The sequence below is a fragment of the Benincasa hispida genome, chromosome 3 (assembly GCF_027475165.1).
Source record: "Benincasa hispida cultivar pf3 chromosome 3, pf3_genome.v1.1, whole genome shotgun sequence".
Classification (NCBI taxonomy): Eukaryota; Viridiplantae; Streptophyta; class Magnoliopsida; order Cucurbitales; family Cucurbitaceae; genus Benincasa; species Benincasa hispida.
Genome location: NC_143480.1, coordinates 27,485,938 through 27,502,060, shown reverse-complemented (window position 1 = coordinate 27,502,060; position 16,123 = coordinate 27,485,938).

Genomic DNA, 16,123 nt, shown 5'->3' with positions numbered 1-16,123 from the left:
CCAAATTGGTTGATATCCTTTACGTTTCGCTTTTAGATTGAAGTTTGGGAGCGTTTCTGGTCACTCTCCAACAAGGAGAACGAGTTGTTGAATATTGGCGTGCTTTCTAGCAGGATTTACGATCGTTCAGTCTTTTTGTTGGTTTTAATTCAAGTCAATTGTTGGAGTTGGTTGTCGAGATAACTGTCCTTGACTTAATTTGAAATGAATATATTACCAGAGTTTCCGTGTCAAGCACCCTAAGTTACTTATTGGGATCTAGAAGCTAGACTTGGAGGTTGTAATACCTTATTAGGTATGTATGTTTTCTTTTTTTTTTAGTTTGATCATGTCTAAGACTGTGTGTTATGTCATGATATGAGCTGTGGAACTACCCATGAAATATTCGTATATGATGCATGATTAGACTAGTAGGGGCGATATACCATCTCATCTCGATGCACGTATATTTAAGTGGACCGATGAGTCCAATTTCATATTTGATGGTGAGCCTCCGGGCCACTAGACATGCATGAATTGACAGGTTCATGTTCATGTTACTTTTTCCATGTTTGACGGTGTGCCTTTAGGCCACTAGACATGCGTGAACCAATGGTACACGTTTCTTTTCCCATGATTGACGGTGTGCCTTCAAGCCAATAGACATTCGTGAATCTAGATACACGATTATGTTTCTTTTCTCATGATTGACGGGTTTAGGGTCCTATTTATAGAGGTTCCCAGGTTCGGTAACAAATTAGGAAATCTGAATCAAATAAAAGATTTGATTTAAAATATTATATTTTTTTATTATATTTTCTAATTTTATTCTATCCTAATTTCAAATTAAATTAAAAACATTAAATTAAATAAATTTTCAAAATATTTGGACATATTCCAAATTTTATTCAAAACCAAATTAAATTAGGGATAAAATATAAATTTGTTTCTTCAATTAAAAAATTTGGCCATATTCTAAATTTCATACTAAATTCAAATTTCTAGGTTTTTATCTCCTAACCGAATTAAATTGGAGATAAAACTCAAAATTTTTCAATTTAAACATATTCCAAATTTTATCCCAAATCCAAATCAAATTGGGATAAAATCTCAAATTAAAATTTGGTCATATTCTAAATTTTATCTCAAATTCAAGTCAAGTTTTAGCTTTTATCCTCAATCCAAATGATAAAATCTCAAATTAAAATTTGGCCATATTCCAAATTTTATTCCAAATTCGAGCGATTCATAGTTTGACTAACACATTAATTGAGGTCGAATTCAAGAACAAATATATTTGAATTCTGATTCTAACTTCATCTTTTTCGAGATTCACCCACCCGTAAGCGTGCATAAATCTCGAAAATGGACATTTGAAAGAGAAATTTTGGACCAATCACAAATTGTCACGTCATTTACTAAATTAATGGCCATATTCTAAATCATATCCTAATTTGGGACCAATTAGGAGTGGACATGTGTCTCGAATTGAAGTTGAAGACAAAGTCCAGTGACGCCACATGGTTTCATCGTGACCATTGAATCAGATAAGATTAATTTGACCAAATTTGATATTATTATTTGGGTTAAACTTCAGTTAAGCTCAAAAATAGGTTGAATTTGACCCGAATGTCAAATCAGACCAGAATCCAATTAATTGGGTCCAAAGGTCAGGCCAATGGACCAATCAAACCCAATTTAGGCCTAAACCCATGTAAGGCTCATAAGAAACCTCTATAAATAGAGGCTCTACCTCTTTATTTAGGGGGGAATTGAAGACAAAATCTCTCTGAAGATTTGAAGTCTGAAGCTCCAAGGATCTAAAGAACATAACTCCTCCAAGACTTTGAAGATCAGAAGACATTAAAGCTCTGAAGATCAGAAGGCATATCAAAGTTCTGAAGATTAGAAGACACTAAAGTTCTAAAGATCAGAAGACATATCAAAGTTTTGAAGATCGGAGTCCTTTGAAGATATAAGCATTCTGACCATGCTTGAAGATTGAAGTCCTTTGGAGATACAAGCATTTTGAAGACCAAAGTCCTTTAGAGATACAAGCATTCTTCCAAGACTTCAACTCTAAAATCATCACATGCTTTGCTTCCTCAAATCAAGCGTATGCATTCGACTGAAAGAGAATCAGTGGATCATGTATTAGAGATTGAACCACATCGCATCAAATCAACATCAACATCAACACCAACTCAAGTTCAACTCCACAAAACAAGTTTCTTTGGAAGCCTCGTGCGAGCACTAATCATCCAAGAAGATCAACAAGCCTAAAGGCCAGTCATCGAAGAAGATCAACAAGTCCAAAGATCGATTGTCCAAGAAGATCAACAAGCCCAAAGGTCGGTCATCCAAGAAGATCAACAAGTCCAAAGGCCGATCATTCAAGAAGATCAACAAGCTTAAAGACTGTAGTTTATTTTGAAAGCATCAAAATATTATATATTAGAGATTGTACTCACTTTCTACAAAATTAATACAAATACAAAGTTTAAGTTCTACAAAATAAATTTCTCTTGAAATCTCATGCGAACAAATCGGCATGCCTAGTGGGACCTCTCTACCTATCATCTCTCTTTCGTCATCCAAATCAACAAATCTACATATGGCACTAAAGAAAGTTGCATCCAAAGCTACCATCGCAAGCGACACTTGCATAAGCTCTATCATCACGGAGAAAATCTGGGAACAGCTGATGGAATCTTGTAAAGGTGGGATCATCATCAAAGAAAATCCTCTGTTCGACAACTATGCTTCTGCTACTAATCCATTAGATAAAGAATCGCACTTTGATGTAGTGTCTGTCATGGTGACTGACATAGCCGTTGAGTTGGCTGTGGCAGAGATGGAGAGAAAGATAAATATCCTCATGGAAGTTGTAGAAGAGCAAGATCACGAAATCGTTGCTTTAAGAGATCAAATACATGCTCGGAAAACTGCTGAGTCGAGTCAATCTCCAGTTACAAAAGCCAATGACAAAGGAAATATTGTCTTGCAGGAAAGTCAGCCACCACAATCCACCTCTGTTGCCTCCCTATCAGTTCAACAGCTCCAGGATATGATCACAAACTCTATAAGAGCTCAGTACAGAGGATCATTGCAAAATTCCTTTTTGTACTCCAAGCCGTACACCAAGAGAATCGATAAGTTGAGAATACCAGTTGGGTATCAACCTCCAAAGTTCAGCAATTCGATGAAAAGGGCAATCCAAAATAACATGTTACACACTTCATTGAAACCTGCGAAAATGCAGGAACTAAAGGAGACCAGCTAATCAAACAGTTCGTTCGTACCTTGAAAGGAAATGTTTTCGATTGGTATACTAATTTGGAGCTAGAAGTGATTGACAATTGGAAACAACTAGAAAGGGAGCTCCTGAACCACTTCTATAGTACAAGGCACACTGTTAGCATGATGGAGCTGACGAACACCAAACAGTGGAAGGGAGAGACAGTCATCGATTACATCAACCGACGGAGAGCTTTGAGTCTGGATTGCAAAGATAGACTCACTGAATTATCTGTAGTGGAAATTTGCACTCAAGTCATGCACTAGGATCTTTTCTACATCCTATAAGGGATAAAACCTCGTACGTTTGAGGAGTTGATAACACGCGCTCATGATATGGAGTTGAGTATCGCCAATAGGGGAACTAAACATTTCCTAGTCCCTGAAGGGAGAAAATACAAGAATGAAGCCAAGGGCACTGAAAAGATCATGGATAGTGTCACAAAAGAATCTATGGTTGTTCATGTGACCCCGCCGAAATTTTCCTCCAAAGGAAAACAAACAAAATTTGAAAGAAAGCACAATGAAGGCGAGAGGCGTCGTCCAACTCTTAAAAAACAACAAGAGAATGTTTATTCATTCCCTGACTCTGATGTGGCAGATACGTTGGAGCAACTACTAGAGAAGTAACTTATTCAGCTGTCGAAATGCAAGCGGCCAGAAAAAATAGGAAAAATAGATGATCCTAATTACTGCAAGTATCATCGGGTCGTTAGTCACCCAATTGAAAGGTGCTTCATGTTGAAGGAACGAATTCTGAAGTTGGCTCATGAAAAGAAGATTGAGCTAGATTTGGATGAAGTAGCTCAGACAAATCACGCTACAGTAGCGGCAACTTCAAGTGTTCCAACACTGTCTGTGTTTCATGCTCAAAGACAAAGCCTGATCCAGTTTGGAGCATTCGAGCCTATAGTTGTTCGGTTTCAACAAGGGATTCAAACAGCAAATTTCAAAAAGAAAGATGAGCTCATTGAAGATGACAACGAAGGGTGGATAATTGTGACTCGTCGAAAAAAAAGACAACCAAACTCCACCCAAAAAGGGTCGCGTTCCTATCAAAACATAGAAGAAGGAAGAAGACTCATAAAAAGAAAGGCAAAAAGATGACATGGAAGCCTAAGCTTGCTAAGAAAGAAGATAAGGATTTTCCTCAATTCCGACGGCCGGCAACTTTGGTAGAATTTCTCCCAAGAAGCTTTCTCAACAATCATCCAGAGAAAGTATCAGAAGTTATTGCATGTCACACTGTCGGCATAGTGGAAGTCGACAACAATCATATAACTGTCGAAGAAGTCAACGACTCAGAAGAAATGAAGCAAAGAACTTTTGTCTTCGATCGTATTAGGCCTTCAAATGCTCAATCTTCAGTCTTTCAAAGATTGAGTGTGGCCACAGTAGGAAGACAAATGTTCAACGACTACTTCTACTCGAACTTCAGCCTTCAAAAAGCTAAGTATATCCACATCAAAGAAAGATCAACCTGCAGCATCTTCTTTTGATCGTCTCAAGACAACAAGCGATACACATAAAGGAAGGATGAAAATCTTGAAGGCAACGTTATTCCATGAAGAAAACAATGACAAAAAGATTCACAGTCGTGTCCCTTCACGCATAAAGAGGAAGTTGTCTATTAATATAAATACAGAAGGTTCCTTGATGGTGAAGCCAAAACTCATCATATTGACAAATCCTATAAATGAAGAGGATGATCAAAGCCATGATGAAATAAGAGCTTCTGAAATTTAAATGTAGAAGCTCCTCATCGCGAGAGCCTAAACTGCATGATGCTACTAGCCCACATAAGCTTAAAATGTGAACAGCCCCCCCCCCCCCCCCCAAAAAAACAAAAAAAAAAAATCTTTGTTTGAACTACGTTATGACTTGATCCCTATTATTATGAAGGGTACGTAGGCAGCTTGAAAGAAACTTCAAGTTCAGTCCAAAAAAAAAAAAAAACTTGAACTACGTCATAATTTGATCCCTTTCTTTAAGGGAATGAAGGAAACTTAAAGAAATTTAAGTTTAGTCCATCAGAAAGGGTCCCACAACCACCTAAGTATGATACCACAAGATTGATGTTGATCATCTCCGCTAAAGAATGACACTCTAGATTGAAGATCTTCATTCTTATTGGGGGCAACACAATGGATTGAAGTTGTTCATCCCTTGTAAGGAGCAAGCACAATAAATAAAAGACACACATTTGGAATGTGCTTCGCTTCCTCTTCAAAATCAAACTTGGATGCTCCTCCATCTTCAAGTTCAGAGGTTTCGTCGATGCTCTTCAATCTTCAAGTTCAGAGGCTTCATCGATGCTCCTCCATCTTCAAGTTAGAGGTTTCATCGATGCTTCATCTTCATACTCAAGTCTGGAGGCTTTGCAATGCCATATTCATGCTCAAAGTTGCGAAGTCGATCTCAATGTGAAGATTCATCGATGCTTCATCAAACTCAAGTGCGAAAGATTCACTAATGCTTCAAACTCAGATGTAGAGGATTCACTGATTCTTCAAGTTCAAGTGTAGAAGATTCGCCGATGCTTCGTCAAACTCAAATGCGAAGGATTTACTGATGTTTTGTCAAACTCAAACACGAAGGTCTCGTTGATGCTTCTCCATCTTCAAGTTCAGAGGCTCCATCGATGCTTCTCCATCTTCAAGTTCAAGATTGGCGTGCATGGCCAACTTTCATCTTCAAGTTCAAGGTCAGTGTGCATAGCTCCGCACCATCTTCAAGTTCAAGGTCGGTGTGCATGGCTCCATGATGCTTGATTTTATGAAATGGAAATGTGGATGATATGCATTGATGAAATTGCATTATGCACTCAAGTTTTCCCAGCGGAATCCAAGTGTAAATTCCTCTGAGTTTCCTAGTAAATCCAGGATCGAACACAGGGACTTGTGAAAACAGATTGCGTTAGTAATTTTTGTGAAGAATTTTGCGATAACCGGATAAATAAATAAATTGTTGGGTTTGTTGTTTGCATTGATGAAAAATAAATAAATGTGGTAAGGTTTGAAAAGAGTTGGTAAACGGAAGATAAGATGAGTATGCGGTGAACGGGTTAAAAAAAGTTTTGGCTAACACTTCCTAGGATGCGTTCATGCTATGCGATCATGCAACATGCATACAACAGTAAACCACCTCTCGGTGAAAATGCCACGGCTTCTAAGGTTAGAACGCATGCAATATATGTGCTAAGTCTATAGGACCTATACATAAGCCTCTATTCTTATTTATGCGATGACGAAATGACACACACACAAATAAGGCGACCACATAATATCATTCCCATCTCTAAGATGCATGCGATGCAGGTTGACAAACAGAGCTTATCTCTAAGTCCCTATCTCTTGTTTATGCAGTTCTAATCTTGCTCTCTCGAGTCCAGATTCTAACCTAGCTCTCTCAAGTCGTTAGGTTCTTCTTTAGACTTTCTCTCGAGTAGCTCTAAAGGGTTTTTGGCACAACATAAATCAAGACAATCGCAAGCAATGAACTTCCTAGATTATGTTAGCTTAGTTTTCCTCAACCCATTCGACTAGTTTAGCTACTCATGCATGCTAAGAGAGTGAACAGATGTAGAAATAGAACTTCCATTGTATAAATATGAAGATGAAGTACAAAATAACAATACAAGTATAGAATAAAGGGCCTGGAAGCAATCTCTTGCTGCCCAGGCTTTTACACTGATTTCTACTCATGCTCAAAAGATGATCTCGCTCTCGCGAGAGTCGGCCCGCTCTCTGCTTCTTCGCTCCAAGGTTCTCTCTCGAGTTTCCCTGAGTGATCTCCGGCATCACCACTCTTTTCTTGCTCCGCCTTAAAATGTAAGAAAACTGCGAATTTGTGGAACAAAGAATAGTGAACTCGTTAATTCGTCAACCCCTTTTCTGAAGAATGCCCTTGGTATTTATAAAGAATCTATGGTGAAAGGCGGCTTCTCTCTCATGGTTGTAGAGATGGGACAACTTTAATTCTGAATGATATGCCGAATAATTGTCATCGAAAAGCTTAATGTAATTTGTGATCGTTATCGGCTGTCAACTTAATTCGGATTCAATTATCATCAGCTTTCTGTCCCATCACGCTTAAGTAGCCTTTCACCCAGATGCGTCCACCATGTTGCGCTAACCAACTTGCCTTCTCGGGTGAATGTTTGCGAGCAAGATCATCACAAAGCCTTGCGGTGAAGTTGCACTCAACCAGTGATTTCCTTGATCATAATTTTTGCATTGCATCAACGTATATTCTGCACAAAAATACAAAAATCAACTATTCTAATGCGTTGAATGCATGCGACCGCAATATTATGAAATCGATGCTTAAAGGACGCAAATTAACATATTTCATCAACGCAATCCAACATTGTTTAAGAACTTAGCACTATGATAACGTGCATTTCTGCCCGTTATCACTCCGCTTCATCTTCAAGTTCATGGTCGGTGTGCATGGCTCTACTTCAATCTTCAAGTTTAAGATTGGTATGCATGGCTCCACTTCCATCTTCGAGTTCAAGATCGGTGTGCATGGCTCCGCTCCATCTTCAAGTTCAAGGTCAGTGTGTGATGACAAAAAATTAGACGTCAAAGACTTGATGACTAAAATTAGAGGGACGCAATATGCGATGCATGTCTTAGGTTATGCATTGATTATCATGCATCGGTGGTCATGCGTTGGAATGAAAGAATGTGTTAACGAATTTATGCAATAACCATGCGTTCCCTCACTGCGCTCACGCTAAGTATAACGTGAACACAAGTTTCTCGGGTGATCGGAGGTCAAACTCAGGGACTTGTAGCTAGACGTATGTGGTAATGTGTATGCGGCGGATGAATAAAAGAATGATGGGGGTTTTTAAGCTTCCACCTACTCCTACTCCTAACTAACAGACAAAGCAATGAAAAGTATGAATGAGAGGTAGAGACACGACAACTATTGACGTGAAGTAAATGGATGGAAAATAGATAAAATGTGAGGATATCTTCATCGCAACCCTTAAGATTGACCGCAAGGGCAACCTCAACAAAGCAAGCTATGCTATCATGCTACACACATTTGAGCCTAATTCTAGGATGCAAGTGATGTATATGTGAAATGTCGAGATGACCACATACCACAGTATCCTATTTCTTGGACGCATGTAATATCCTCTCCGTAGGGTGCATACGCTGTGTAATAGCAAACGGAGCTTATTCCTAAGTTTCCCATTCTTGCTTATGCGATCCAATCCGCTCTCCCGAGATTTAGATTTGGTTTTTAAACTACTCTTCCAAGTATGCCTAAATGATGAATGATGCGCTCATAAGACAAGGTAACCGCATAAACTTGTCTGACGTAAAATTATTCCTATCTCTAGTGAATACTTGCTTACATTGCTTAATGCGACCAACCACTTACCCTCCCAGACAGTTAGTTGTTGCTGACTTTACTCATAAACAAGTGTTGCGTCTGCCTATAGACAGTCGTTGCTACAGCTTCAAACTAAGCAAATAAGGTTTTCTCACACACTCGCATAGTGCACACCTTCCGGTGGTTTGCTACATGCTTCATATCTCTACTCCACATGACTAAGTATGCGATACTCTAGCAATCTCACTAAGTGATGCAATGAAAATTGAGGATGCTAAGTAAAGAAGGATGGAGATGGAATCAAAGGAAACATAGAAATGCATTGAACACACAATGTATTAATTTCTTAATCCAAAATGTAATACAATACAATATAAGAAAAGAAGAGAAAATGAAAGGACCAGCTGGAAGCAATGTCTTGCTTCCAGCAGATGTGTGTCAAGGCTGCCGGTGGTGCCATGGAAGGGCGGTGGAGCTGACCCTCTCGAGATCTAACTCCGGCGAAGCATCCGGTCATCACTCGAAATGGATGAAAGAGGTGAAGAACTCTCAAGCTTTCTTCTAACGTATTCATCTGGATCACAAGGATCCGCCCGAAGGAAGAACCTTGGGCGAAAACCCTGGATAAATTGAAATTCTGCTCAACGACTTCTATTTATAGAGTTGATCGTCAATAGCATTAACAGACCTGCTCTAATTTTGACATTAGCGACGCGTTGGTCCTTTTCTGAATCTTGGCTGCTAATGGCATGGTAGGTGAAATGTCAACATGATCTTTTGATTTTCCCGAGATATGCGTTGATGCTTCCATTCCACCAACCTTGCGGTGATCCTACTATTATGGTTATCATCATGTAGCCGCAATCTTAAAATGACCGCAATCGCTTGGTTACCGCAACTTCTACACGATGACCGCAATCGCTTGACTATCGCAACTCATATGCGATGGACGCATGCGGTTGATTATCGCAACACCCATGTGTTGATCGTATGTGTTTGTGTTTGCAATGGAAAAGTCCTTCGTATGCGATCGTCTATGTGATAGCCTGGTTTCCCCGTCTGCATCCGATTCCTACGTTAGCTACAAAGATAGACAATTCAACGCATTATAGTGGGTTAGTCGAGATTCTTAATGTTGAACGATGCAAACTCATTTTCTCATGAATTTCTAACATAATTACCGCATATTCTGCTTAACAACCCTCATAATTCTAAATAAAAGGCCTAAGATGACGTGCATTTTTTCCATCATCAGTGTGCATGGCTCTGCTTCATCTTCAAGTTCATGGTCGGTGTGCATGGCTTGGCTCCATCTTCAATATTTCCATCTATAAAATCATGGCACGGCTCGTCATGGCATGGCAAACTGATGGCACGACTTTGCTTCATCTCTAAAGTCATGGTGCGGTTTCGTTTCCTCTCTAAAATGTTGGTGCGGCTTCGCTTCATCTCCAAAATCGTGACGTGGCTTCATTTCATCTCTAAACTGATGGCGTGGCTTCACTCCATCTCCAAAGTCATGGTGCGATTTCGCTTCATCTCCAAAATGTTGGCGCGACTTCGCTTCATCTACCCAGTCTAGCGTGGCTCGCTTAATCTCCCAAGTCTGGGTTTTATTGAATGGAAATATGGATGATATGCATTGAGGGATTGCATTGTGCACTCAAGTTTCCCCAGCATAATTCAAGTGTAAATTCCCTTGAGTTTCCTGGTACGTCCAGGGTTGAACACAGGAACTTGTGTAAATAGTTGCGTTAGTAATGTTTATGAAAACCTTGTGGTAACCAAGTAAATAAGTGTTGGGTGTGTTGTTGCGTTGATGAAAAAGAAGTAAATAAAGGCGGCGGATTTGAGAAAGGTAGTTGCATTGATAGATGTAATGAGTATGTGATGAACGGGTTGAGAAGATCTTTAGCTAGCGTTACTCAGGAATGCGTCAGACTATGCGATCATGTTACAACCATGCACAGCAAGTTATTTCCCAATGTAAATATGATGTTCCTAAATCTAGGATGCATGTGTTGAATGTAAAATGTCCATAGAGCTTATCTTTAAGTCTTTGCTCTTGTCCTATGCGTTGATGCAAAATGCATGAAAGCAAGGTGATCGCATACAATCATATCTTATCGCTAAGATGCATGTGATGCATTAACAATAAATAGTGTTCATTCCTAAGCGCCTATCTCTCATTTATGCGTTCTAATCTGGTTCTTCCAAATCTAGATTCTGACCTGACCTTCCCAAGTCTAGATCCTGTCCTTAGACTACCCTCCCGAGTATCTCTAATAGACAAATGAAGTATTCATAAACAAGACAATTGCAAGAATGAAGATTCCCTCGTTATGCTAGTTAATTACTTCTCAACCCATTCAACTAATTTAGTTACTCATGCGTGAACAACAGAGAGTGAACAAATATAGAGAAAGAAATTCCTTTCTTATAAATAAGTTGAATACAAAATGACAGTGGAAAGTAAAGGTAGAGAGCTTGGTAGCAATTCCTTGCTGACCGAGGCTTTTTACACTGAATCTCTATTCTGAACTAAAGATGTTCCCGCTTCCACAGGCGTCAGCCCTCTCTCTGTTTTGGAGATTCCGGTGCTTTCCCGAGCTTACTGGAACGATCTACTGACACACTTTCTTCCTCACGTCCACCTTAAAATGAAAGAAAACTATGGACAGAGGCATCAACTTGTAAAATGGTGAATTAATCGATTGCTTAACCCCTTATCTGAAGAATACACTTGGTATTTATAGAGCTTCCATGGTAAAATGCGGCTTCTCTCTCCCGGTTGTATAGATGGGACAGTTTTAATTCCTGATTGACGTGTCGAACAATTATCACCGATAAAGTTGAATGTACTTCGTGACCGTTATCGGCTGTCAACTTAATTTGGATCCAACTGTCATCAGCTTTCTGTCCCATCGCTCTTAATTATCCTTTCACTCGAATGCGCCCACCATGTTGCGCTGACCAAGTTGTGGCGATTCTTCTTGGGCGAATGTTTGCAAGCAAGATCAACGCAAAGCCTTGCGGTGAAGTTGCGCACGACCAATGAATTCCTATGATCGCAATCTTTGTATTGCGTTAACGCATATTCTGCACAAAAATATAAAGATCAACTGTTCTAATACGTTGGACGCATGCAACTGCAATATTATAGATTTTATGCTTAATGGACGCAATTTAACATATTTCATCAATGCAATCCAACATTGTTTAAGAACTTAGCACTATGATAACGTGTATTTCTGCCTGTTGTCACACCCCTAAATTTAAACAATACTTGTCCTCAAACATAAGCTAAAGACTCCTTTAGCAAGTTAACTGCAAAGTTCTTTTCCTAGATTTCTCAAGAATACTTTGTTCAATCCTATATGCCAGAATTTCCTTAAGTCTTATTCAAGTCTCTTCCTAAAATATTTCGAAAACTTAGGGATTATAAGCTTAACTTTCGAAAAGACTTTACTAAATTCCGGAACATCGCATGATTTATTTCAAAAAGAAAATTTTCCTCCGGGGTGTCAAATGATTTATTCTTGCACAAAAATTTTCTTTATTGCTATTTTTTTTCTGACCTTGCAATGATCCAAGTGTCTTGCTTTCGTTTTGGCTTGCCCCCACGGGTGTCATGCGGACATCCAACTACAAGCAATGCACTCTTTCTCAGACTAAACTCATACTGATTTGACATTGGAGTTGCGGTCATTGATTTATGCATTGATCCTGGTGACTTACTTTCGTTTTGGCTTGCCTCCACATGTGTCATGCGGACATCCAACTATGGGTAAGTGCCTTTCACAACTTAACTCTTATCGACATGGGTTTCCCATTGCGTTGATAGTGGAGTTGTTATTCTAAAAAAAAATTATAGCAAGGTCGAAAATAAAAATAAATACCTCACCCCAAATATAAAATGCGACAATGTCCTCATTGCCAAAAGAAATTAAAATAAGTCATGTGATGGTCATAGAATGCGTTGTAAAGAGAGTTTGAAAGAAAACTAGCAAACCCCTAACTTCTAGAAATGTTTCATGAGGTGACTATCTTAAGATTAAGTTGACTCTGATATATACGAAAAGCATAGAAGCATATTTTTCATCATTGAAATCATACTTGGTAAAGAAACAGAATGCGGTAAACTACTAAATTTATCTACTTGTTAAATGATTGCAGTAATCAAGGAGGATGCGGCGATAAAACATTGAAAAGTGAAATGTAATGTGATAGCGCAAAATTTGAAATAAGGATAAGGAAGAGTACACCCTCAAATTTTGCACTGTCGCCCGCAGGTGTATTGATGCATCGATCCTTACGGCGATCTTTGCTTCTGTGGATTGCAGTGATGGAGTGAGATCATTTGTTTCTTCTGGTAATATCTCCGCAATCCTGTACCTTAATCATTGTAAACAAATAAAAATAGGGTCAAATGATTTTAAAACAAAACAACAAGTTTTTTTTTTTTTAGAGAAAAAATGAGTAAGATGCAGATAACTTGAATAAAAGTAAAGTGACGAAGGAAAGAGAGTTTAAAAGTCATGTAAGAGGATAGTCCGGATTTTTCAACTTTACGGAGACTGTTTCTGGCTGGAAATCTCCTCCGCAATATGCCTTGATCCGTTGTCCATGAACCTTGAATGTTCGACTGCCATCCTCGGTGATCAATTCCACCGCACCATGTGGAAATATTTCTTTGATGATGAAGGGACCGGACCAGTGCGATTTTAATTTTCCCGTGAAGAGCCGCAATCTTGAATTGAAAAGTAAGACCTTTTGCTCGACTTGGAGGTTTCTAGCGCAAATGCATTTATCATACCAGCGCTTAATGCACTCTTTATAAATCTTCGCATTCTCATATGCGTTGATCCTCCATTCTTCTAGCTCGACCAGCTGCATTTTCTGCGCTTCTCCTACTTTCTTTATATTGAAATTCAACTTCTTAACCACCCACAATGCTTTATACTCCAGCTCCAAAGGAAAATGACACGCCTTTCCAAATACCAACGCATAGGGGGACATACCTATTGGTGTTTTAAATGCGGTCTGCCCACAACGCATCATCAAGCTTCATTGCCCAATCCTTCCGTGAAGGTTTTACTACCTTCTCAAATATCAATTTAATTTCCCGATTGGACACTTCAGCTTGGTCATTCGTTTGCGGATGATATACGGTGACCACTTTGTGAAGGATATTGTACTTGTGCAGCAGCTCCTTAATATTGTGATTGACAAAGTGTGATCCTTTATCACTTATGATGGCACGGGGAGTGTCAAAACGCGTGAAAATATTTCTTTTGAGGAACTGGGAGACTACCGCCGCATCACTTACGGTGCATGCTATTGTCTCTACCCACTTGGAGACATAATCAATGGCCAATAAAATATAGTGCTTGCCATGCGAAGGAAGGAATGGCCCCATGAAATCAATCCCCCATATGTCGAATAATTCCAGCTTTAAGATGGTGTTCATTGGCATTGCGTTCTTCCATGAAATGTTGTTTGTGCATTGACACCGATCACATTTCATTGCATAGTCAGCCGCATCCTTAAATAATGAAGGCCAAAAGAATGCACTTTGCAAAACTTTGGTTGCGGTGCATTGCCCTCCAAAGTGCCCACCATATGGCGAGTCGTGGCACTATGACAATATGTGTTGTTGAGCAGCATTTGGTACGCATAGACGAATGATTTGGTCTACACCTCTTCTATACATATTTGATTCATCCCAATAATAATGTTTGCATTCATGCTTGAGCTTCTTTTGTTGATGGTAGGTGTAATCTTTAGGAAATTTTTCACAAACCAACTATTAACGATGTTTGCATACCAGGGCAACTCTTTTATATGGAACAGCTGCTCGTCCAGAAACACGACATTCGCTTCAGATTCATTGCGGTCAACCTCAGGATTTTCCAGTCTGGACAAGTGATCCGCAACTTGATTCTCTGTCCTCTTCCGATCAATTATCTCGATATCAAATTCTTGAAGGAGCAGAACCCATCTGATCAACTGCGGCTTTGTGTCCTTTTTTGTCATTAAATATTTGATTGTCAAGTGATCAGTGTGAAGGAATACCTTGGTTCCCAATAGATATGCCCTGAATTTCTCCAATGCAAAAATCACAGCCAAGAGTTCTTTTTCAGTGGTGGTATAATTTATTTGAGTAATTTAGAGTTTTACTCGCATATGCGATGGAGTGCAAAATAGTTTTCTTTTTTTGCACTAATGCGACCCCCATCGCATACCCGCTTGTGTCGCACATGATTTCAAATGGCATTGTCCAATCCGGCGTAATTAGTACGGGTGCGGTAATCAACGCATCTTTTAATATTCTGAATGCGTTGAGGCAATTGTTGTCAAACTCAAATTTTCTGTCCACCTCTAATAACGTACTCAGTGGTCATGCAATCTTAGAAAAGCCCTTGACAAATCGTCTATAGAATCCAACATGCCCCAAGAAGCTTCGCACAGCCTTTACGCTAGTTAGAGGTGGGAGTTTTTCAATAGCTTCAATCTTTGCTTTGTCTACCTCCAACCTTTCCCGGGAGATTTTGTGTCCCAACATTATACCCTCTTTTACCATGAAGTGACATTTTTCCCAGTTAAGCATCAAGCTCGTCTCTTCACATCTCTTCATAATTTTCTCCAAATTGGCTAGGTAGACTTCATAAGTGTTCACATATACGGAGAAGTCATCCATAAATATTTCCACTGAGTCCCCGAGAAAATCTGAAAAAATCGCCATCATACACTTCTGAAACGTGCTCGGCGCATTGCAGAGGCCAAACAGCATGCGGCGAAAAGCGAATGTCCCGTATGGGTAGGTGAATGTGGTCTTGTCTTGATCTTCAGGAGCTATCATGATTTGATTATATCCGGCATACCCATCCAAAAAGCAGTAAAAATCATTCCCTGCTAGTCGGTCTAGCATTTGATCGATGAATGGCAAAGGGAAGTGATCTTTCTTTCTGGTGCATTCAAGTTGCGGTAGTCCATACATATGCGCCATCCAATGATGGTTCTTTGCGATATTAATTCATTATTCTCATTTGGGACTACCGTCATTCCGCCCTTCTTCGGCACACATTGCACGGGGCTGACCCACGTGCTATCTGCAATGGGATAGATAATACCCGCATCCAGCCACTTGATAATCTTCTTTTTGACGACCTCCTTCATCGCAAGGTTAAGTCTACGTTGATTTTCAATAGTTTCTTTGTGGTCGTCCTCAAGACGAATGTGGTGCATACAGTATGCGGGGCTAATTCCTCTAATGTCAACGAGCGTCCAGCCAATTGCTCGCACATGTTTCTTGAGAATGCTAATCAACGCATTCTCTTGATCTGCGTTGAGCGCAGAGAAAATTATCACTAGCAGCTTCTTATTCTGCCCCAGAAATGTGTACTTCACAGGTAAGGTCCAATTGCTGGTGGTTCCACGAGGGAAGGTTGCGTTGTTTTTCTTTCTTCTTTTGGCTCTTCTTCTTATGTTGCGA